Source organism: Anomaloglossus baeobatrachus, chromosome 9, assembly GCF_048569485.1.
Source record: "Anomaloglossus baeobatrachus isolate aAnoBae1 chromosome 9, aAnoBae1.hap1, whole genome shotgun sequence".
NCBI classification, from domain to species: domain Eukaryota; kingdom Metazoa; phylum Chordata; class Amphibia; order Anura; family Aromobatidae; genus Anomaloglossus; species Anomaloglossus baeobatrachus.
This window is the reverse complement of record NC_134361.1, coordinates 46,128,774-46,155,412: the sequence shown is the minus strand read 5'-3', so window position 1 is coordinate 46,155,412 and position 26,639 is coordinate 46,128,774. Positions and strand designations below refer to the sequence as shown.

General features: G+C 38.0%; 1 protein-coding gene across 1 annotated transcript in view; it reads right to left on the bottom strand.

The window, feature by feature from the left end:
* LOC142250435 (leucine-rich repeat and fibronectin type III domain-containing protein 1-like protein) overlaps positions 1 to 6,771 on the bottom strand; it is a 750,715-nt gene extending 743,944 nt beyond the window's left edge. The window contains exon 1 of the mRNA XM_075322606.1: positions 6,345 to 6,771. The gene's annotated coding sequence lies outside the window, so the exon portion shown is untranslated. The remainder of the gene's footprint in view (positions 1 to 6,344) is intronic.
* Between the last annotated feature and the right edge of the window lie 19,868 nt (positions 6,772 to 26,639).

Below are 26,639 nucleotides of genomic sequence, written 5' to 3'. Positions count from 1 at the left end.
GGCGGACAACCAGACAATGGCGGAGAACCAGACAATGGTGGAGAACCAGACAATGGCGGACAACCAGACAATGGTGGACAATGAGACAATGGCGGACAACCAGACCAGACAATGGTTGACAACCAGAGAATGGTGGACAACCAGACAATGGCGGACAACCAGACAATGGCGGACAACAAGACAATGGCGGACAACCAGACAATGGTGGACAACCAGACAATGGCGGACAACCAGACAATGGTGGACAATGAGACAATGGCAGACAACCAGACCAGACAATGGTGGACAACCAGACATTGGCAGACAACCAGACAATGGTGGACAATCAGACATTGGCAGACAACCAGACAATGGTGGACAACCAGTCAACTATCCAAGGTCCTTCTATGGCAGATATGTGGAGAACATATGATCAGGCTGTTGAATTTCTACATTCCCAATCCTTGTGTTCTCCAGTGATGTCCGGCAAGGCCTTAACACCCCTCTAATTTTAGAGGACACAAGCCTGACATATGTACAGGGGGATGGAAGGAATAGATGACGGTTACCAAAAACCTTATTTTGGCAACAAGAATTAGAGAAATGTTTCTCTGCGGCTCGTACATTTCTGCTTTGAGCAGAGGACAAGACTAATCTGAGGCAGACTGCATTCTGAGAGCGTGTTGTCTGGCAATCCAACTGAGAAAAAACTATGATTGCTAAGCAATTTATCCCTAGCAACCAGTCTGTCAGAAAACCGGCTCTGACCATTATTCTGTACTATTCAGTATTAGTGGGACTGAGCTGCGAGCAGAGAAGGAAAAAATCAGCGCACGAGCCATCATTTCCAGCTCACACTGCATTAGTAATCAGATTTTTTATATACGGCATATATATATACTGCTCTAAAAAAATAGAGGGAACACTTAAACAACAACCTTATTTTTTTGAGCAGTATATATATATATATATATATACATATATATATATATATCCATGCTGTATATAAAAAAAAATCTATGTATAAATTTATATATAAATTTTATATGTTTATAATATATAAGTATATAAAAAACTTTAACATATATATATATATATATATGTATATATATATATATATATATGTATATATGTATATATATATATATATATATATATATATATATATATATCTCGTATATATATATATGTTAAGGTGAAATTACATATTTAAACTCAAGTCCTTATCACTCCTTTGTTCTTAAAGGGGTTGTCCACTTCCAGGAAAAAAAAAATTCTTTCGTTACTTAAATGCATATATTTTGGCTAAAAATCAATTTTTTTATTTTACTTTTTTACAGGCACGTTCCACTTTGATGTGGTCTGTGGTTATAAATCAGCTAAAAAGTGTTTATACAAAAAAAAAAAAGACAAAAGAGTTTGGAACTTTGCCTTTGAACCGTTAAAACGAGCTCACTGATGGAACTCAGTTAACTCATTCTGCGGCCAATATTAGACAGTACAAGACAGAGGGTAAAGAAAGATGCCAAACGGTGCCACATTTTGAATGATACCTGATTACAAAAATGATTTTCTTGGTGAAAAATACATGCATTAAAGTAAAAAATTATATCAGAGCCAAAACCTGGTAAGAAATTAGATCTATATTTATTGGTTTAGCATTGTTTACTTCTTGTATGTAGTCACTTATATATTAATATAGTCACTTATATATTAATCTATATTAATCTATATTTATTGGTTTAGCATTGTTTACTTCTTGCATGTAGTCACTTCTAACACCTCACCCCTGATGAAGAAGCACTTGAAAGCAGCGAAACGCGTGGGATCTCCTCCCTACTTCCCCTGACCTTTCTCCCCCTCTAGACAGTATCAAGTTATGATTCATTATTTTTGGGTTCTTGGACAAATATTTGAGTCACATTTCATATTTATGTATTATTATTTTTTTTATTTTCTCTTTACTTCTTCACTTTTTTTTTTTTGCCATTTTGAACCTTTTTATTACGTGAGGTGTTGATAGTTGAGGGTTTTACCCTGTAGTTTACTCCCTTCAACTATGATAGGGGGGTTTTGATTGTGTTTTTTTATGTGTTTCTTATGTTCTAGATTATATAATTATAATTTGCGGCACCATTAGGCTTTTTTTTTTTTTTTTAATAGTGCTGCCCCTACCCCATTTTTTTCCCCTTCTCAAAGCCTAAACATAGGCAAGGCTATAACACAAGATATAAACATCAGTAAAGTTTTGTCACCTTCTAAATTCAGCATAACTGTAAACAATCAGATCTTCTTAAAGGGGTTGTCCATTTTTGCACAAACAAAAAAAACATCCTTCAATGATAAGTAGATCTCAAGGTGTCTCACTGCTGGGATCCCTGGTGGTGATCAGCAGTGTTCAATTTCCCGGCAGTGCCCCCGCTGGACAAATGAAGAATTGCACAATTCTCATTAAAATCAATAAGATAAGTAATGTTGAAATCAGCCATAATCTGTGTTCAATTGCTCTGCAGTGCCCCCGCTGGGCAAATAAAGAATTGCACAATTCTCAGTAAAATCAATCTTATAAGTAATGTTGTGTCCTCCAAGACTTCCATTGATTAACTCATAATTTCCTAATGGGATAGTGTTCATTTCACTCATAATCTGGGATGGAGTAAGTGTTCAATTTCCCTACAGAGCCCCCGCTGGACAAATGAAGAATTACATAATTCTCATTAAAATCAATTTTATAAATAATGTTGAGTCCTCCAACCACTTGGATCATAAATTGGGACTTCCATTGATTAATTCATCATTTCCTAAGGGGATAGTGTTCATTTTACCCATAATCTGTGATGGAGTAAGTGTTCATTTTACCTGCAGTGCCCCCGCTGGACAAGTGTAGAATTATACAATTCTAATTAAAATCAATCTTAGAAGTAATGTTGAGTCCTCCAATCCACTTGGATCATAAATTGTGACTTCCATCAATTAACTCGCAATTTCTTAATGGGATAGTGCTCATTTTACCCATAATCTGTGATGGAGTAAGTGTTCAATTTCCCTACAGAGCCCCCGCTGGACAAATGAAGAATTGCACAATTCTAATTAAAATCAATCTTACAAGCAATCTTGAGTCCTCCAATCCACTTGTATCATAAATTGGGACTTCCATTGATTAACTCACAATTTCCTAAAGGGATAGTGCTCATTTTACCAGTAACCTGTGATGGAGCAAGTGTTCATTTTACCTGCAGTGCCCCCGCTGGACAAATGAAGAATTACACAATTCTCATTAAAATCAATTGAAAAAGTAATGTTCAGTCCTCCAATAAACTTGGATCATAAATTGGAACTTCCATTGATTAACTCACAATTTCCTAAAGGGATAGTGCTCATTTTACCAGTAACCTGTGATGGAGCAAGTGTTTATTTTACCTGCAGTGCCCCCGCTGGACAAATTAAGAATTGCACAATTCTCATCAAAACCATTCTTATAAGTAATGTTGAGTCCTCCAATCCACTTGGATCATAAATTGTGACTTCCATCAATTAACTCGCAATTTTTTAATGGGATAGTGTTCATTTTACCCATAATCTGTGATGGAGTAAGTTTTCATTTTACCTGCAGTGCCTCCACTGGACAAATGAAGAATTGCACAATTCTAATTCAAATCAATCTTATAAGTAATCTTGAGTCCTCCAATCCACTTGGATCATAAATTGGGACTTCCATTGATTAACTCACAATTTTCTAATGGGATGTGTCACAAAGGGTTTTCTCAACAGGACCTATCTCCCCCAAATAACCATTATATCTAACTCCATTTATCCATAAAGTGTGATTTTTACCTATAGAAAATTTGGAATAATTGGGACGGTAGAGGCAATGATTGACACCAGGGGGAAAAAATGATAGATTGTATATAGATATGGAGGCTTGGTGTAACACAGATTGATGCTCCTGTCTGCTGCAATTATCTGTACGTACAGCCCAGTCCTTGTCTTCCTAAATGAGTAAGGGCACATAAATATGATGTGACACGTCCTTTAATTTTTCGGTTCATGTACAGTTGAAAGTAAATGTAATTAGGATTTTGGGATTGGAAGAAGCTTTCACCACATTCCACTCATCATCCACATAGTACTACGTCCTGATGTCAACTGTGACCCCCAAAATGTGACCCCCCCCCAAATCACTGAATACTTAAGAAACTTAAATGTCTTCTAAAATTCTACATCATGCCTTGAGATTTCGTCTGTCCCTTATAAGTATGTGAACCCCTCACTGATGGGATCCCTTCATTTCAAGCATCCGGTTCCATAGTGTAGACTTCTCTTCTGCCACAGCCAAATCCATACGGTCGTCCTTTACGTCATCTGCCCCCGAGAGACTGATCATATAACCCGAATCAGACGCTCTCTGATCAATAGATGGATGTGTAATCGGACTCCATCGCCGTCTGTAGGGCACGACTCCCCCTATAGAGCATTATACTGCAATTGTATATACATGGGCTGCAGAGCATATAGGTGTTATATGTGCCAGGGTCAGTACATGGATTTTATCAGCAATATTGTAGTATTATATGACTATACATGGGATTTCACATTCACTCGAAAGGAAAGTGCAAGGAATCAATAAATGACATATACCGTAGGTTGAAAAAATAATACCTGTATAGTGTATACCCCATTAATCTGCAGCCTGCACCCCGTGACTGAGCCTCTCATGAATCTTGCGAATCACAACATGTATTAATCAGGAGTCTCCTCAAGTGGGAACACAATCTGCTGCTCAGCTGGAAAAAATATCGCTTTTAGGTGGAAGTGTTAATTCGCCCATATAAAGCGGCTGGTTCTGCTCCACTGTGGGCAAGCGGGCATCTCCGACTGTCTCTCATCCCACCGCACCGTCTCTTATTATCCAGCCTTCTCTAGTGCAGGCTCCGTAGATTACAATGGAAATATTGTGAGAGAAATGGATTCATCTCTGACAGCAGAATTCAGATACTGGGGCTGTTTGGGGGATCTTTGCTTTTACATATGGGATTGTTTGAGGGAGCATTTCTTTTACATATGGGGACATTTGGGGGAACATGCTTTAACATATGGGGACATTTGGGTGATCATTCACTTTACATATGGGGATGTTTGGGGGAGCATTGCTTTTACATATGGGCACATTTGGAGGAGCATTGACTTTACATATGGGGAGATTTGGGGGAGCATTGCTTTAACATGTGGGGACATTTGGAGGAGCATTCAATTTACATATGGGGACATTTGGGTGAGCATTCAATTTACATATAGTCACATTTGGGGGAGCATTGCTTTCACATATGGGACAATTGAGGAGCATTACTTTTACATAGGTGGACATGTGGGGGAGCATTGCTTTCACATGTGGGGACATTTGGAGGAGCATTAACTTTACATATGGGGACATTTGGGGGAGCATTCACTTTACATTTAGGGGAGCATTCACTTTACATATAAGAACATTTGGGAGTGCATTGACTTTTACATAAAGGGACATTTGAGGGATCATTGACTTTTACATATAGGAGTGTTTGGGGGAGCATTGACTTTTACATATAGGGACATTTGAGGGATCATTGACTTTTACATATTACATTCAGGGGAGCACTGACTTTTACACATAGCGGCTTTTGGGGAAGAATTGACTCTTTAATTTAGGGATGTTTGGGGGTGCATTGATTTTTACATATAGAGGCGTTTGAGGGAGCATTGACTTTTGCATATAGTGACATTTGGGGAACATTGACTTTTACATAGAGGGACATTCGGAGCATCATTAACTTTTACACATAAGGATGCTTCAGGGAGCATTCACTTTTTCATATAGGGGCATTTGGGGGAGCATTGACTTTTGCATATAGTGACATTTGGGGGAGCATTGACTTTTGCATATAGTGACATTTGGGGGAGCATTGACTTTTACATGATCTTTGCCAGGTACAGAGTTGGGCTTTATGGTGTATTATAATTGCAGTTTGAAAGCTACAATGACATGAAGGTAAGATAAAGTGTTTTATGGATCATGGAGAAATCCACAGTGAAATAACATCCTGGGAGACAGAAGGGACCCTGTGATTAAAAAACAGAGGGGTGCACAGCACAAATTTGGGGGTGCAAATGGCGGTTCATCTACTTCTGCCTCTGGTGGTTACTCTCCGGTATAATACAACTTTAGATGCCCCCATACATCACACGAGGGTCCGCTATCTACCACCTCTGATGGCTGGCAGCGCACTGCTCCCACTACTGTGCCTACCAAGCTTTGTCATTCAGGATCCCCTGTGTGACCTCTGTCCCCTATAGAAGCTATAGATCACAAGCAGCACAATGATGAGAATTACCTGCCTCCCTCCAATAGGGCTGGGGCTTCTCTTTCCAGTAAATCCGGAGTTTATTTAATGGCTCAGGCTCCAGATATTCCAGATTTGTCCATTCCAGGATCCCTTAAACCTTTATTGACCCCCAAACCCCAGTGCACAACAGGATGAAGACCTCTCCAGAAATCCAAGGGAAGGAAAGAAGAGATGCTACTGTCTTAGAATCCCACATCCCAGTGCAAAACCAATATGGGGGTTCTCCTGTGTCCCCCCACCAGTGCAGTTTATAATCCAAGGTGAGGCTGGCACAGGGGGTTGTGCCACAGTGTGCCAGCTTGCAAGTAGTCCAGTGCCTAGAGGCTGCTGCTGATGATGGAGCCTGGAGTGTCTGTGGCTCTGTCCCCACTCACTGCAGCTCCCTCCCAGCCCGGCTCTGAGCATCCAGCGATCCCTTCCCTGCTCAGCAACACAAGGCCCCGCCCCGCCGTGACGTCACCTGACACTCCGCCGCTGTCCCTGGTGCTGAGGCTGCTGTACAGGGCTGTGCTGGCCGGAGCTCCTGACACACTGCACCGGCACCGCTGCTGCTCTCAGCCTCCATTATATGGGGGAACTACTCACAGGAAGAGGCAGAGGTGAACTGCAACCACAGCTGGGGAGGAAAGGGTGAAGCATCTGCATCTATCTATCTATCTGATATCTATCCATCTATCTATCTATCTATCTATCTATCTATCTATCTATCTATCACCATATCTATCTATCCCTCTATCTATCCTTCTATCTATCTATCTATCCTTCTATCTATCTATCTATCACCATATCTATCAATCTATCTATCTATCACCATATCTATCTATCTATCTATCTATCTATCTATCCCTCTATCTATCCTTCTATCTATCTATCTATCCTTCTATCTATCTATCTATCTATCACCATATCTATCAATCTATCTATCTATCACCATATCTATCTATCTATCTATCTATCTATCTATCTATCTATCTATCTATCTATCCCTCTATCCCTCTATCTATCCTTCTATCTATCCATCTATCTATCTATCACCATATCTATCTATCCCTCTATCCCTCTATCTATCTATCTATCCTTCTATCTATCTATCCTTCTATCTATCTATCACCATATCTATCCATCTATCTATCTATCACCCTATCTATCTATCCCTCTATCTATCTATCCTTCTATCTATCTATCTATCTATCTATCCCTCTATCTATCTATCCTTCTATCTATCTATCTATCTATCCCTCTATCTATCTATCTATCTATCTATCTTTTTATCTGTCTATCCTTCTATCAAACCATCTATCTATCTATCCCTCACTTTATCTATTTGTCCTTCTATCTACCTATCCTTCCAACTATCTAGGCTTCTATCTATCTTTTTATCTATCTATCCTTCTATGTATCCGTCTACCTATCCTTCCATCTATCCTTCCATCTATCAACCCATCCATCTATCTATCCATCCATCCATCCATCAATCCATCCATCTATCTATCTTTTTATCTATCTATCCTTCTATCAATCCATCCATCTATCTATCTATCTATCTATCTATCCCTCACTTTATCTATTTATCCTTCTATCTACCTATCCTTCCAACTATCTAGGCCTCTATCTATCTTTTTATCTATCTATCATTCTATGTATCCGTCTATCTATCCTTCCATCTATCCTTCCATCTATCTATCTATCTATCTATCTATCTATCCATTTATCTATCTATCTATCCCTCACTTTATCTATTTATCCTTCTATCTACCTATCCTTCCAACTATCTAGGCTTCTATCTATCTTTTTATCTATCTATCCTTCTATGTATCCGTCTATCTATCCTTCCATCTATCCTTCCATCTATCTATCCATCTATCCATCCATCCATCCATCTATCCCTCACTTTATCTATTTATCCTTCTATCTACCTATCCTTCCAACTATCTAGGCTTCTATCTATCTTTTTATCTATCTATCCTTCTATGTATCCGTCTATCTATCCTTCTATCTATATATCTATCTATCTATCTATTCTTCTACCTATCTAAGCTTCTATCTATCCTTCTATCTATGCTTCTATCTATCCTTCTACCTGTATCCTTCTATCTATCTATCTATCTATCTATCTATGCTTCTATCTATCCTTTTATCTATCTATCCATCCATCCATCTATTTATCTATCCATCACTTTATCTATTTATCCTTCTATCTACCTATCCTTCCAACTATCTAGGCTTCTATCTATCTTTTTATCTATCTATCCTTCTATGTATCCTTCTATCTATCCTTCCATCTATCTATCTATCTATCTATCCTTCTATCTATCTATCTATCTATCCTTACATCTATCAATCTATTCTACCTTTCTAAGCTTCTATCTATCCTTCTATCTATGCTTCTATCTATCCTTCTACCTGTATCCTTCTATCTATCTATCTATCTATCTATCCTTCTATCTATCTATCTATCTATCTATCTATGCATCTATCTATCCTTTTATCTATCTATCTATCTATCTATCCTTCCATCTATCTATGCTTCTATCTATCCTTCTATCTATCTTTCTATCTATCTATCTCTTCATCACTTTATCTATCTATCCTTCCAACTATCTAGGCTTCTATCTAACTATCTTTTTATCTATCTATCCTTCTATGTATCCTATCTATCCTTCCATCTATCTATCTATCTATTCTTCTACCTATCTATGCTTCTATCTATCCTTTTATCTATCTATCCATCACTTTATCTATGTATCCTTCCATCTATCTAGGCTTCTATCTATCCATATATATGCTTCTTTTTATCTATCTATCCATCAATCTATCTATCCTTCTATCTATCTATCCTTCCAACTATCTAGGCTTCTATCTATCTTTTTATCTATCTATCATTCTATGTATCCGTCTATCTATCCTTCCATCTATCCTTCCATCTATCCTTCCATCTATCTATCTATCTATCTATCTATCCATCTATCTATCTATCTATCTATCCCTCACTTTATCTATTTATCCTTCTATCTACCTATCCTTCCAACTATCTAGGCTTCTATCTATCTTTTTATCTATCTATCCTTCTATGTATCCGTCTATCTATCCTTCCATCTATCCTTCCATCCATCCATCCATCCATCCATCTATCCCTCACTTTATCTATTTATCCTTCTATCTACCTATCCTTCCAACTATCTAGGCTTCTATCTATCTTTTTATCTATCTATCCTTCTATGTATCCGTCTATCTATCTATATATCTATCTATCTATTCTTCTACCTATCTAAGCTTCTATCTATCCTTCTATCTATGCTTCTATCTATCCTTCTACCTGTATCCTTCTATCTATATTTCTATCTATCTATCTATGCTTCTATCTATCCTTTTATCTATCTATCCATCCATCCATCTATTTATCTATCCATCACTTTATCTATTTATCCTTCTATCTACCTATCCTTCCAACTATCTAGGCTTCTATCTATCTTTTTATCTATCTATCCTTCTATGTATCCTTCTATCTATCCTTCCATCTATCTATCTATCCTTCTATCTATCTATCTATCTATCTATCTATCCTTACATCTATCAATCTATTCTACCTTTCTAAGCTTCTATCTATCCTTCTATCTATGCTTCTATCTATCCTTCTACCTGTATCCTTCTATCTATCTATCTATCTATCCTTCTATCTATCTATCTATGCATCTATCTATCCTTTTATCTATCTATCTATCCTTCCATCTATCTATGCTTCTATCTATCCTTCTATCTATCTTTCTATCTATCTATCTCTCCATCACTTTATCTATCTATCCTTCCAACTATCTAGGCTTCTATCTAACTATCTTTTTATCTATCTATCCTTCTATGTATCCTATCTATCCTTCCATCTATCTATCTATCTATTCTTCTACCTATCTATGCTTCTATCTATCCTTTTATCTATCTATCCATCACTTTATCTATGTATCCTTCCATCTATCTAGGCTTCTATCTATCCATATCTATGCTTCTTTTTATCTATCTATCCATCAATCTATCTATCCTTCTATCTATCTATCCTTCCATCTATCTATCCTTCTATCTATCTTTTTATCTATCTATCCTTCTATCAATCCATCCATCTATCTATCCGTCTGTCTATCTATCTATCCCTCTATCTATCCATCACTTTATCTATCTATCCTTCCATCTATCTAGGCTTCTATCTATCCATATATCCATGCTTCTTTTTATCTATCTATCTATCTATCTATCTATCCTTCTATCTATCTATCCTTCCATCTATCTATCCTTCTATCTTTTTATCTATCTATCCTTCTATCAATCCATCGATCTATCTATCCATCTATCTATCTATCTATCTATCCCTCTATCTATCCATCACTTTATCTATCTATCCTTCCATCTATCTAGGCTTCTATCTATCCATATATCTATGCTTCTTTTTATCTATCTATCTATCTATCTATCTATCTATCTATCTATCTATCTATCCTTCTATCTATCTATCTTTTTATCTATCTATCATTCTATCAATCCATCTATCTATCCATCTATCTATCTATCTATCCCTCTATCTATCTATCCATCACTTTATCTATCTATCCTTACATCTATCTAGGCTTCTATCTATCCATATATCTATGCTTCTTTTTATCTATCTATCTATCTATCCTTCTATCTATTTATCTATCCTTCTATCTATCTATCTATCTATCCTTCTATCTATTTATCTATCTATCTTTCTATCTATCTATCTATCCTTCTATCTATCTATTTATCTATCTATCTCTCCATCACTTTATCTATCTATCCTTCTAATTACCTATCCTTCCAACTATCTAGGCTTCTATCTAACTATATATCTATCTTGTTATCTATCTATCCTTCCATCTATCTATCTATCCATCCTTCTACCTATCTATGCTTCTATCTATCCTTTTATCTATCTATCTATCTATCTATCTATCCTTCTATCTATCTAGGCTTCTATGTATCCATCTATCTATGCTTCTTTTTATCGATCGATCTATCTATATATCCTTCTATCTATCCTATCTATCCTTCTATCTATCTTTTTTATATATCTATCCTTCCATCTATCTAGGCTTCTATCTATCTATCCTTCTATCTATCCTTCTATCTATCTATCTATCTATTCTTCTACCTATCTTTGCTTCTATCTATCCATCCTTCTATCTATCTATCTATCTATCTATCTATCTATCTATCCATCCTTCTATCTATCTATCTATCTATCTATCTATCTATCTATCTATCTATCTATCTATCTATCTATCCTTCTATCTATCTATCTATCTATCTATCCTTCTACCTATCTATCCTTCCATCTATCTAGGCTTCTATCTATCTATCTATCTATCTATCTATCTATCTATCATTCTATCTATCTATCTATCTGTCCATCACTTTATCTATCTATTCTTCTATCTTCCTATCCTTCCAATTATCTAGGCTTCTATCTATCTTTTTATCTATCTATCTAGCTATCTATCTATCTATCCTTCTACCTATCTATGCTTCTATCTATCCTTTTATCTATCTATATATCTATCTATCCTTCTATCTATCTAGGCTTCTATGTATCCATCTATCTATGCTTCTTTTTATCGATCTATCTATATATCCTTCTATCTATCCTATCTATCCTTCTATCTATCTTTTTTATATATCTATCCTTCCATCTATCTACGCTTCTATCTATCTATCCTTCTATCTATCCTTCTATCTATCTATCTATCTATCTATTCTTCTACCTATCTTTGCTTCTATCTATCCATCCTTCTATCTATCTATCTATCTATCTATCTATCTATCCATCCTTCTATCTATCCTTCTATCTATCCTTCTACCTATCTATCCTTCCATCTATCTAGGCTTCTATCTATCTATCATTCTATCTATCTATCTATCTATCTGTCCATCACTTTATCTATCTATCCTTCCATCTATCTAGGCTTCTATCTATCCATATATCCATGCTTCTTTTTATCTATCTATCTATCTATCCTTCTATCTATCTATCCTTCCATCTATCTATCCTTCTATCTTTTTATCTATCTATCCTTCTATCAATCCATCTATCTATCTATCCATCTATCTATCCCTCTATCTATCCATCACTTTATCTATCTATCCTTCCATCTATCTAGGCTTCTATCTATCCATATATCTATGCTTCTTTTTATCTATCTATCTATCTATCTATCCTTCTATCTATCTATCCTTCCATCTATCTATCCTTCTATCTTTTTATCTATCTATCATTCTATCAATCCATCTATCTATCCATCTATCTATCTATCCCTCTATCTATCTATCCATCACTTTATCTATCTATCCTTCCATCTATCTAGGCTTCTATCTATCCATATATCTATGCTTCTTTTTATCTATCTATCTATCTATCTATCCTTCTATCTATCTATCTTTTTATCTATCTATCATTCTATCAATCCATCTATCCATCCATCTATCTATCTATCTATCCCTCTATCTATCTATCCATCACTTTATCTATCTATCCTTCCATCTATCTAGGCTTCTATCTATCCATATATCTATGCTTCTTTTTATCTATCTATCTATCTATCTATCTATCTATCTATCTATCTATCCTTCTATCTATTTATCTATCCTTCTATCTATCTATCCTTCTATCTATTTATCTATCTATCTTTCTATCTATCTATCTATCCTTATATCTATCTATTTATCTATCTATCTCTCCATCACTTTATCTATCTATCCTTCTAATTACCTATCCTTCCAACTATCTAGGCTTCTATCTAACTATCTATCTATCTTGTTATCTATCTATCCTTCCATCTATCTATCTATCCATCCTTCTACCTATCTATGCTTCTATCTATCCTTTTATCTATCTATCTATCTATCCTTCTATCTATCTAGGCTTCTATGTATCCATCTATCTATGCTTCTTTTTATCGATCGATCTATCTATATATCCTTCTATCTATCCTATCTATCCTTCTATCTATCTTTTTTATATATCTATCCTTCCATCTATCTAGGCTTCTATCTATCTATCCTTCTATCTATCCTTCTATCTATCTATCTATCTATCTATCTATTCTTCTACCTATCTTTGCTTCTATCTATCCATCCTTCTATCTATCTATCCATCCTTCTATCTATCTATCTATCTATCTATCTATCTATCCTTCTACCTATCTATCCTTCCATCTATCTAGGCTATCTATCTATCTATCTATCATTCTATCTATCTATCTATCTGTCCATCACTTTATCTATCTATTCTTCTATCTTCCTATCCTTCCAATTATCTAGGCTTCTATCTATCTTTTTATCTATCTATCTAGCTATCTATCTATCTATCCTTCTACCTATCTATGCTTCTATCTATCCTTTTATCTATCTATCTATCCTTCTATCTATCTAGGCTTCTATGTATCCATCTATCTATGCTTCTTTTTATCGATCTATCTATATATCCTTCTATCTATCCTATCTATCCTTCTATCTATCTTTTTTATATATCTATCCTTCCATCTATCTAGGCTTCTATCTATCTATCCTTCTATCTATCCTTCTATCTATCTATCTATCTATCTATTCTTCTACCTATCTTTGCTTCTATCTATCCATCCTTCTATCTATCTATCTATCCATCCTTCTATCTATCCTTCTATCTATCCTTCTATCTATCTATCTATCCTTCTACCTATCTATCCCTCCATCTATCTAGGCTTCTATCTATCTATCATTCTATCTATCTATCTATCTGTCCATCACTTTATCTATCTATCCTTCCATCTATCTAGGCTTCTATCTATCCATATATCCATGCTTCTTTTTATCTATCTATCTATCTATCCTTCTATCTATCTATCCTTCCATCTATCTATCCTTCTATCTTTTTATCTATCTATCCTTCTATCAATCCATCTATCTATCTATCCATCTATCTATCTATCCCTCTATCTATCCATCACTTTATCTATCTATCCTTCCATCTATCTAGGCTTCTATCTATCCATATATCTATGCTTCTTTTTTATCTATCTATCTATCTATCTATCTATCTATCCTTCTATCTATCTATCTTTTTATCTATCTATCATTCTATCAATCCATCTATCTATCCCGCTATCTATCTATCCATCACTTTATCTATCTATCCTTCCATCTATCTAGGCTTCTATCTATCCATATATCTATGCTTCTTTTTATCTATCTATATATCTATCCTTCTATCTATTTATCTATCCTTCTATCTATCTATCCTTCTATCTATTTATCTATCTATCTTTCTATCTATCTATCCTTCTATCTATCTATTTATCTATCTATCTCTCCATCACTTTATCTATCTATCCTTCTAATTACCTATCCTTCCAACTATCTAGGCTTCTATCTAACTATCTATCTATCTTGTTATCTATCTATCCTTCCATCTATCTATCTATCTATCTATCTATCTATCTATCTATCTATCTATCTATCTATCTATCCTTCTACCTATCTATGCTTCTATCTATCCTTGTATCTATCTATCTATCTATCTATCTATCTATCTATCTATCCTTCTATCTATCTAGGCTTCTATGTATCCATCTATCTATGCTTCTTTTTATCGATCGATCTATCTATATATCCTTCTATCTATCCTATCTATCCTTCTATCTATCTTTTTTATATATCTATCCTTCCATCTATCTAGGCTTCTATCTATCTATCCTTCTATCTATCCTTCTATCTATCTATCTATCTATCTATTCTTCTACCTATCTTTGCATCTATCTATCTATCCTTCTATCTATCCTATCCTTCTACCTATCTATCCTTCCATCTATCTAGGCTTCTATCTATCTATCTATCTATCTATCTAGCATTCTATCTATCTATCTATCTATCTGTCCATCACTTTATCTATCTATTCTTCTATCTTCCTATCCTTCCAATTATCTAGGCTTCTATCTATCTTTTTATCTATCTATCTAGCTATCTATCTATCCTTCTACCTATCTATTCTTCTATCTATCCTTTTATCTATCTATCTATCTATCCTTCTATCTATCTAGGCTTCTATGTATCCATCTATCTATGCTTCTTTCTATCGATCTATCTATATATCCTTCTATCTATCCTATCTATCCTTCTATCTATCTTTTTTATATATCTATCCTTCCATCTATCTATCCTTCTATCTATCCTTCTATCTATCTATCTATCTATCTGTTCTTCTACCTATCTTTGCTTCTATCTATCCATCCTTCTATCTATCTATCTATCTATCTATCTATCTATCTATCTATCCATCCTTCTAGCTATCCTTCTATCTATCCTTCTATCTATCTATCTATCTATCTATCCTTCTACCTATCTATCCTTCCATCTATCTAGGCTTCTATCTATCTATCTATCATTCGATCTATCTATCTATCTATCTATCTGTCCATCACTTTATCTATCTATCCTTCTATCTTCCTATCCTTCCAATTATCTAGGCTTCTATCTATCTTTTTATCTATCTATCTATCTAGCTATCTATCTATCTATCCGTCTATCTATCTATTTATCATCTATTATCTACCTACTTGGATGGATTGATAAATAGATTTAATTGCCACTTTTCCCAACTTTCTTAAATGGCAGATCTACTGCAAATCTGATTTGCCATTTAATGATATGAGATAGCAGTAGTAGCCCCACGGGGACTGTAGTAATAGCCATATCAGCAGTCACAGGTTTCTCAGAAATAAATACACTGTAGCTACAAGTGGAGACAACTCGAGGGGTTTCCCAAGGTTACAGCTCAGCACCATTGGAATGAACAGAAGTCGAGCTGCAGTACCATATGCAACCTGTGGGCAGATGTGGCGCTGTTTTTTTGAAAAAAGAAGCCATGGTTTCCTCATCCTACCACCCTTTTCTAAAATGTTATCTGTGAGGGTGCGGGTGATTTTTGATGATGTGACTTGTCAGCACATACTTTTATGAACCTCACCTAGTTAATGGACTGAAATAATTACATTGTAACAGGCGGAATAGAAGAGATCTTAATGGTGTATAGGGTATCTGATTAATTCATGGGAATTTCTTCCCCGCTTTTTATCCATCTGGCTTATATTATTTATATGGTAATTTTTCAGTACAGATTTACATATTTATATATTTGCTCTGCATTTCTGACTAAAGGACATTTTCCAAAGTGGTTTTGGCCATAAAAACGGAAAGGGGGTGTCCGCGCAAGACAGCCTTTATAGGTTGGTTATTAGAGTATACACTATACATTGCTCAGAGCTGCGCAGCTCATCTCTATTTAATATGTTTCATCTGGCCAATGGCACAGCTTAATTTACCAGATCGTGGGGGTCCCGGGTGTCGGACTCCGACAGATCTGATATTACTTATATCAACAACTAGGGACCACACCATCTGCGACTATGACTGGGCCCATGCCGGAGAGAGGCTTCCTGACCCCATTGCCTACTTCAGCTGTATGTGCGTCCGAGGACACGTGTTTAGCTCAATTGTATTGTGGAGCAGAGACCCATCGGGTCCATGCATCACAATGGACGCTGACAAACAAACAATCAGTAGCTGGCAGCTGACAATGGCATGCCTGGCATTGGCATTGCATGGCAGTGACATCAAACATTGCCATATTAGGAATGCCAATGTCAGCGGCTAGCATCTTCACCGGCTGCACAAGAGGACCCAACGCGTCGTGGGAGCAGAGAAAAGTGAGTAGAATGGTTTTTTTGGTTTTTTTTTACATGCATAACAGTCAGGATTGAGACATATACACCAGAAAGGGTCATAGGATGGGGGATATATTATATACCAGGATGGGCCCACAATTGGGACATATATACCAGAATAAGGACATATATACCAGTATGGGGAAGCTGTATACCAGGAAGGGTCCGAGAATAGAGGACATATATACTAGGATGAGGGACATATATACCAGGATGGGGGGGACATAAATACTCAGAAAGTACCCATGATGGAGGACTTATATACCAGGATGAGTGACATATATGCCAGGATGGGGACATATATATATATATCAGAATTGGGACATATATATCAGACTGTAGGACATATATACCAGGATGAGGGACATATATATATAAAAATAAAGCTTCCAGGATTTGGGACGTATATTCCAGGAAAGGGCCTAGGATGGGGGATATATATGTACCAGGATGAGTAACATGTAGACCAGGAGGGGGATATGTATACCAGGAACTTCAGGAAGGGTCCCAGGATGGAGATATATACCAAGATGAGGGAAATATACCAGTATGGGGACATATATCCCTGAATGAGGACCTACAGTCATATGAAAAAGTTTGGGCACCCCTATTAATGTTAACCTTTTTTCTTTATAATAATTTGGGTTTTTGCTATTTCAGTTTCATATATCTAATAACTGATGGACTGAGTAATATTTCTGGATTGAAATGAGGTTTATTGTACTAACAGAAAATGTGCAATCCGCATTTAAACAAAATTTGACCGGTGCAAAAGTATGGGCACATTTATCAATTTCTTGATTTGAACACTCCTAACTACTTTTACTGACTTACTGAAGCACTAAATTGGTTTTGTAACCTCATTGAGCTTTGAACTTCATAGGCAGGTGTATCCAATCATGAGAAAAGGTATTTAAGGTGGCCACTTGCAAGTTGTTCTATTTGAATCTCCTATGAAGAGTGGCATCATGGGCTCCTCAAAACAACTCTCAAATGATCTGAAAACAAAGATTATTCAACATAGTTGTTCAGGGGAAGGTACAAAAAGTTGTCTCAGAAATTTAAACTGTCAGTTTCCACTGTGAGGAACATAGTAAGGAAATGGAAGAACACAGGTACAGTTCTTGTTAAGCCCAGAAGTGGCAGGCCAAGAAAAATATCAGAAAGGCAGAGAAGAAGAATGGTGAGAACAGTCCACAGACCACCTCCAAAGACCTGCAGCTTCATCTTGCTGCAGATGGTGTCACTGTGCATCGGTCAACAATACAGCGCACTTTGCACAAGGAGAAGCTGTATGGGAGAGTGATGCGAAAGAAGCCGTTTCTGCAAGCACGCCACAAACAGAGTCGCCTGAGGTATGTAAAAGCACATTTGGACAAGCCAGTTACATTTTGGAAGAAGGTCCTGTGGACTGATGAAACAAAGATTGAGTTGTTTGGTCATACAAAAAGGCGTTATGCATGGAGGCAAAAAAACACGGCATTCCAAGAAAAGCACTTGCTACCCACAGTAAAATTTGGTGGAGGTTCCATCATGCTTTGGGGCTGTGTGGCCAATGCTGGCACCGGGAATCTTGTTAAAGTTGAGGGTCGCATGAATTCAACTCAGTATTAGCAGATTCTTGACAATAATGTGCAAGAATCAGTGACGAAGTTGAAGTTACGCAGGGGATGGATATTTCAGAAGACAATGATCCAAAACACCGCTCCAAATCTACTCAGGCATTCATGCAGAGGAACAATTACAATGTTCTGGAATGGCCATCCCAGTCCCAAGACCTGAATATCATTGAAAATCTGTGGGATGATTTGAAGCGGCTGTCCATGCTCGGCGACCATCAAACTTAACTGAACTGGAGGAATTGTTTTGTAAACAGGAATGGTCAAATATACCTTCATCCAGGATCCAGGAACTCATTAAAAGCTACAGGAAGTGACTAGAGGCTGTGATTTTTGCAAAAGGAGGATCTACAAAATATTAATGGCACTTTTATGTTGAGGTGCCCATACTTTTGCACCGGTCAAATTTAGTTTAAATGCGGATTGCACATTTTCTGTTAGTACAATAAACCTCATTTCAATCCAGAAATATTACTCAGTCCATCAGTTATTAGATATATGAAACTGAAATAGCAAAAACCCAAATTGTTATAAAGAAAAAAGGTTAACATTAATAGGGGTGCCCAAACTTTTTCATATGACAGTATATATATATACATATTACTAGCTGTAGTACCCAGCGTTGCCCGGGATAGTAACTGTCTCTCTGTCTGGGGGACATATATACCAGGATGGGGACAGATATACTAGGATGGAGGCATATATACCAGGATGGGGGATAGTACTACATAATGAAAGGAGGAGGGCAACATGTATGTCTTTATAGGATATAGAACACTACAGTGGCCAGTACATCTGACCAACATGCAGTGGGGCCTAGGTCCACAAATTGTACTGAGGACCATCGGACGGTAGCTACACCACACCACTGATGATCGGCCATCACTATCTGGTAGCCTGACAAACCCTTTAAGTTCTTCTGTCTGCCATCTATTGTTCCCAGTTATTAGTCACGCCCGAGGTCGCTGTAGTGCTTAATGGACTATATGCATTATTAGAGCAAATGAACCTCATATAGAGAGACTCCTGAATAGAAGTCTCTCAAGGTGGAGAGCTGCTGCAAAAAGCATTGCTATGGGGAAATATGCAGATATTACAGCTGATCACCACCTGCTACAAATGAAAAGAAACACTAAACCTAAAATTATTTTCTGTGTATGCAGTGTACTTGAATGCGTTCTACTGCTCCCTGTTATCATTTATTTCATGCCTTGGAGAATGTGACTATAGTGTTCTTCTATGGGATAACTGTCAGGTACAATCCTCCTCCCCATGATCTCCGATTTATCTCACATCTTCAGCACCGAGAACATCCAGAAACCTTTCCATACACATGCGTGATGTCTGCAGCTGCGGACTTCTGCTGTAAACCTTTATTTGTAATGTGAGTATGGCGCATACTTCATAGGGCAGAATTAAAGGGATGTTCCACTTTTAGCAAATCTAGGTGACTTATTGTTTAAAGAAATGTGATGCACTTTTCTAATATACAGTAACCTGAATACCAAGTCTTCATGGTATTAAGGATTTTTGCATATTTTTTTTCTCTTGTAAGACATTCCATGGGTGATTTTTTAAGAAAAAAAATATATATGCACTGACAAGCAAAAGGGTAACAATATTTTGAACGTTTGACTTTCAGGCTCCATAGCTCACCTTCCACTATATCTTTGAGTGTGAGGGTACCTACATTTTATAGACAATCATCTTGACTATCTCATACATAACTTTGACTTGTAACTATTTAGCATATGATTAGTTATGCAGATTCTTGTCATGTCATTGCATTGTTACTGTTTTGCTTCTGGTGATGGAAAAATGTTTTTCTCTCTGTATACTACAAATTACAACCTGTTCTCACATTCCCTAATAGCTCAGTGTGTTATTAGGTCAATTCCCAAGCGGAAGGTCACTGTTTCGAAACAAGGACCATCCATGAAGAAGATTTCCCTAGAAAAGAGAAACAACATCATCCAGCTCATCGATAGCCATCTATCGGACAAGACAATTGCCAAACTGCATCATGTGAGGCAATGACAGCTAGAAGAAAATAAAATGAAATTCGTCCATCCATTCAAAAGCCAAGAGGTGACGTCCAGGCAATATATCAGAGTCAACAAGTCGACTTGTAAGGGGTGGGCAGACCCCTTACAAGGAGGTGTAGTGTTGTAGTTAATACAGATGTTATTTAATAAAAATGTTTTATTGTAATTGCACTGTTTTTAGTGGGTTCCCCTAGTGGCCGGGTGGGACGGCTGTCCCCATAGGAACGGGGTAGAGGAAAGGAGGAGCCGGCAGAAGAAAGGGGAGGGAGAAGAAGAGTTGTTAAGGAAAAAGTTAGAACCAGGAGGCAGTTGAGTCCGGGACGGGAGAGAAGAAGCAGAAGGGGCAAAGTGTGGGAACTGGGCGAACAGGAAAGCCGGAGAGAAGAGGAGAAAGAGTATCCTCAAGTGCGAAGCAAGACTGGTGTGGGTCCAGTCTGTGTTAGCCGGAGTGGGAGCCAGGTGAAGTGGATTAGCCGGGCACATCCCCACTGGAGGAGACGTCAGGAACAGGTTTTTTTCCCCCCAGTAAAAGTGTGAAGTCATCTACTGTGTTGTGCCTCTGTGATGGAGAAGTGCTCAATAAACAAGCCTGCTGGTTCAATTGATCCACGTCTACGGAGTATTTGTGCAACTGACGGCGGCATCTGCACCACCACACTCTGCCCCACCAAGTCACCTCCCGTCCCAATAGTGACGGCAGAGCCGGGGGTTAGCCTGAGCGAAACCGGGGCCACGACTACAAACCCCGAGGCGCCCCTGGCACCCCGTTACAGACTCATCACAAGGTCTATCAGTTCTGGCGTTGCAAACACGGAAGGATGAGGCTCGTATGCTTCATAATAGTGAGATCACAGACATCCATGCAAGCAATGGGCAAGGCATGTTAGACCACTCTGGAATGGTGGCCTGAAAAAATGTGAAGAAGCCTCAACTTCAGTCTAGTCGAGTTTGTAAAAAAGCATGAAAAGTGAACAGTAGAAGATTGGAAATGGGAATTTGAAGCAATGAGATTAAAGTCAATAGACGGCTTTGATGGGTGCAAATGCGTCTGGAAGAAGCAAGGATAAAAGAGGCTAACAGATCGAGAAATTGAAGGACCTGTCAAGTTCGGTGGAGGTAGTCTGATGATATGGGGATGTTTCTCAGCCAAAAGTGTTGGATACCTGACCAGGATTGATGGTGGTCTCAGTGCTAAGCTATATGTGCATATCCTACAAGACAAGTTACTTCATACACTTGAATACCATGGGTATGAAAAGGACGACATTGTGTTCCAGCAGGACAACAACCTGAAGCATATGGCGAGATTAGAGAAGAAATGGGTCAATGACAATGAAGTAGAGGTCCTGGATTGACCCCACAGTCCCCAGACCTCAACCCAATCCAACACTTGTGGGAAGAGCTTGAGAAAAAGCTGTATACATACCCAAGTGAGCCGACCAGTATACACCAACATTGGGAATGTGTTGAAGACACCTGGTATCAGATTTCGGTTGAGACATGCTTGATCTGATCGAGAGAATGCCCAGAAGGATTCAGGCAGTGGTGAAAACCAAAGGGGGATTTACAAAATACTATCAAAATAATAAAAATATTTTTTAGAAGCAAAACAGTAACAATGCAGTGATATGAGAAGAATCTGCATAACTAATCATATGCTAAATAGTTGCAAGTCAAATTTATGTATGAGATAGCCAAAATGATTGTCTATAAAATGAAGGTCGTCTCACGCTCAAAGATGTAATGAATGGTGAGATATGGAGCCTGAACGCCAAAAGTTCATAACATTGTTACCCTTTTGCTAATCAATGTATATTATATACACACACACTATTCAGAAAAAGTTGGATATTTGGATTTCTGGTGAAATTTCAAAATGATCCTGAGATGGACTCTAATCTTTTCAGGTGGACTTAAAGTGGTCATTCGCATCGCCAAGATCCTATCCCAATATGTAGTAGGTGTAATAATAATAATATTATCAAATAACTACAATTAAAATTGTGGTATAGTTCTCCTAATATAGCCATGAGCAGGGCATTCCAGCTTAGGTATCCATGGTTACGTCCACTCATATAGTGACAGTTAGTTCATTGCCCAAGGTTGTAACCATGGATACCAAACCTGGAATGCCCTGCACATGGCTATATTAGGAGAACTATATCACATTTCTAATTGGAGGTATTTGATAATGTTGTTATTATCATTATTATTATTATTATTATTATTACTACACCTACTATATATTGGGATAGGATCTTGGAGATGGAAATACCCCTTTAATGTGACCTTCTCTAACCTCTTGAATGCACATGTCCAACTGTTCGTTTCAGTACCTCAAGGAACTTAATGCCAAAATTTACAACAGATGTTTGATCCATGACTCGCCCAATAAATTTCAGGGGTCAATTAGAAGTGGCATAAAACCATCCTCCTCATCATGCTGTTCCAATTTTTACATCATGAGACCAAAACGACACCTAACAATTGATCAGCAGTACCGCGCCATTGTGAGGATTCAAGCAGGATGTTCTCAGACGGAAGTGGTCACTGAGCTTAGAGTGTCACCAAAAGGTTGAACAGAGATACAAAGAGACTGAAAGAGTCACAGGCAGAGAAGTGGACGTCCTTTGGCCGCATCTCAAACTAATGGCAGCTTCATTGTAGACAATGCCCTTCAGAATCGGATGATGAAAGCCACATAACTCCAAGCACAATTAAGAGAGATTAGAGGCACCAAGTGGCACGTCAGACTATTCAAAACCACTTACATCAGCGTGGCTTGTGTGCTAGATGACCTGCAAGGTACCTGACCGCACCACCAGACAGAGGAGTCATCTGCGCTGGACTTGGAACCAGTAGGTCTCAGTACTGCTCACTGATGAAAGTTTATTCACCCTGAGCAGAAATGATGGCCACTAACTATGTTGGAGACATCAAGAAGAGCGCTATGCATCAGCCACTGAGCTCACCAGATGAACCTTTGGTGGCGGTGGTCTTACAGTGTTAGCCGTTGTGTCTAATCAGTACAGAACTGCCCTACACTGAGTGAATGGTACAATGACAGCCCCTACTACTCAAATAACATCATTAATCCAGTCATTGTGTCTCTGCATGAACATACAGGCCTAATTTCATCTTCATGGATGACAATGCTCCAGCTCAGTAAGGTCACATCATTAGGGAATGTCTTTTGGAGACTGGGGAACCTCAAATGGAGTGGCCAACACATTCTCCAGACCTGAATCCCATAGAAAACCTATGGAATCAGCTGAGTCGCTGTGTAGAGGCCATAACTCTGTACCCCAGAAACTCAATGACCTGAGGGCCTCCCTCCAAGAAGAGTGGGATGCCATGCCTCCGCAGACAATAACTCCATTGATGACCAGCAGGAGGAGGCGTTGTCAGCTGTAATTGATGCTCAGGGCCACATGACAAGTTATTGAGACATTGACATTTTTGATTTTTGGGGGGTATACCCCATTTTATATATATATATTATATATATATATATATATACACCTACCTAATTTTTTACATTTTTTATTTATTTATTTTTTTTAAACAGAAATCATTTATTGCATGTCTTACAAGAGATAAAAAAATGCTACGAAGCTACAAAAATCTTGGAGACCATGAAGAATAAACACCATACCTAGATCGTGATTTCTTAGGAAATAAAAGCTAAGAAAGAATTAAACGAAGCACCAAAAGTGAGAAAATACACTTCAGTTCACACAGACTTCTAGTATTTTGTGCTGTAAAACGTATTTTTCAGCAGATCAGGGGTGGCCGGAGATCAGACCCTTTCTTTGCTGTAAAACATTTTTCTGCAGATCAGTGGTGGTCGGAGATCAGACCCTTTCTGTGTAAACGTAATAATTAAGTTTACTATGCATCATCCAGTAGAGGGCGCTGCACAGATACCGAGCATATCTCAGGAGCCCCAATATCTATTTATATGCTGATTGTAGGTTGAGAGGTGAAATCCTTTTCATTGCCTTTTATTTCATGTCCCATTTGATGTTTTTAACATTATTTTTAATAACTTCATTTTGTTTCTGAAAGTGCTTCTTCACACTTCAAGACATTATAAATGAAAATGACTTTCCATCACTCATTGTCTAAAAAGCATGATTTACAGTAAAGTAATCATAATAATAACATTTCAGAAAAAGCAAAAAAGTTTGGAAAAGTCCTCAAGTCATTATTAATGTTTAGCGATTTAATTGATATATTGTATTCAAGTTACAAATGTACCTCTTAATTGATAAATTGGGTTAGAAAATAATGAGAAACGCATAACTATTACTGTTAAGGTAAGAATCATGTGACTTAGTCACCTTGTTAATACACTTTATACTTTTTAAAACCTAAATTTTTTAAATTGAGTCACGACTTGTGACTCTGGGTGGCTGCAGGCTGCTATTTTTAGGTTGAGGGGGCCCAATGAACACGGGACTCCTCAGCCTGAGAATACAAGCCCCCAGCTATCGGGCTTTATCATGGCTGGGGATCAAAATTGGGGGGACCGCGCCCTGTTTTTTTAAAATTATTTATTTACACAATTAAAAAAAAAGCTGCATGTGGTTCTTCTCATTTTGATACACAACCAAGATAAACGCTTGGCTGGGGACTGCAGCCTGTAGCCGTGGGCTTTATCTGTGCTGGGTATCATAATATGGGGGGAACCCTATCCCAATTTTTTTATTTATTTATTTTTACTCCAATCTACAGTAACCTGCAGACAGTATCTGTGATTGGACACAGTCAGACATGGTCTCACACAGGCTGGGGCGCATCTAACTGCAACCAATCACAGATGCCAGGACTGCCGGTGGATAGGGGAAGCAATGAATATGGATGAGTAATAATGCATGGCCCCGGAAGAAGACTGAGTGGCCACAGGAGCAGTTACAGCCACACCGGAGACTCAGCAAGTGTGAAGCGCTTGCACCAATTCCCCTATCCCTTCTACCACCATGTTTAAGCGCCAAATTCTGGTCCCAATAGACTTATTTGGGGACCAGCATCTGGCCAGATATCTGGGATCAATTCTGGGGCCGGAGCCTAATTTTTTTTTTAATCCGGTTAGGTCCCCCGGTCCCGATTATCTGCGAGTCTGCCCATCACTAGTCACGAAGCCTCAAAAAGTTGAGAACACCAACCTAGAAGATTTTAAGATCGCTTTAATGTAAGCTCAATATTCTCTATATAGTATATATCTGTCATGATTCTGATGAGTGGTGCACTGCTCTGCTGCAGAGCCTGTACTGAGCCTCATATTTTCCTCCAGTGAATTCATTGTTCCCGGTCAAGTCCTGTGTGGTGTGGGAGGGGTCTCTTCTTTGAAGCCTCATTCCGAGGTATGGCTTCTCTTTATCCGGGAGCTAGTCCACCTGAAACGCTGCCAGTGATAGTTCCTGTTTAGCAGCGCACATCTCTGGTTCCCATAAGTGACAGACCTGATCTTGTCTCGTTACCTAGTTCCTCGTATCCCGTTCCGTCTCATCCCATACTTCTTTTTGACTCCCTGACTCCTTGACTTTCGGCTCGCTCCTGACGCCCAGGTCCGCGCTCTCCCATGTACCTGACTTGTCCTCTTTTCTACCAACCTTGGCTTGTATCCTGACCCTGGCTCTACTCTCTTCCTCGTACTTCCTGGTACTTCCTGGTCCTTTTCTTGACTTCCTAGTTTACTGACTCTTGACTTCTTTCTCCCTCTGTTACTGACGTGATTTCCCGACTCCTGACCCCTGGCTTGTTCAACTTCCTTGCAGATCTCCTCCACTAGGGAATCTAGCGACTCCTAGTAGTCTAGCATCTCATTACACCTGGGTGCTTGGTGTCACATTATCC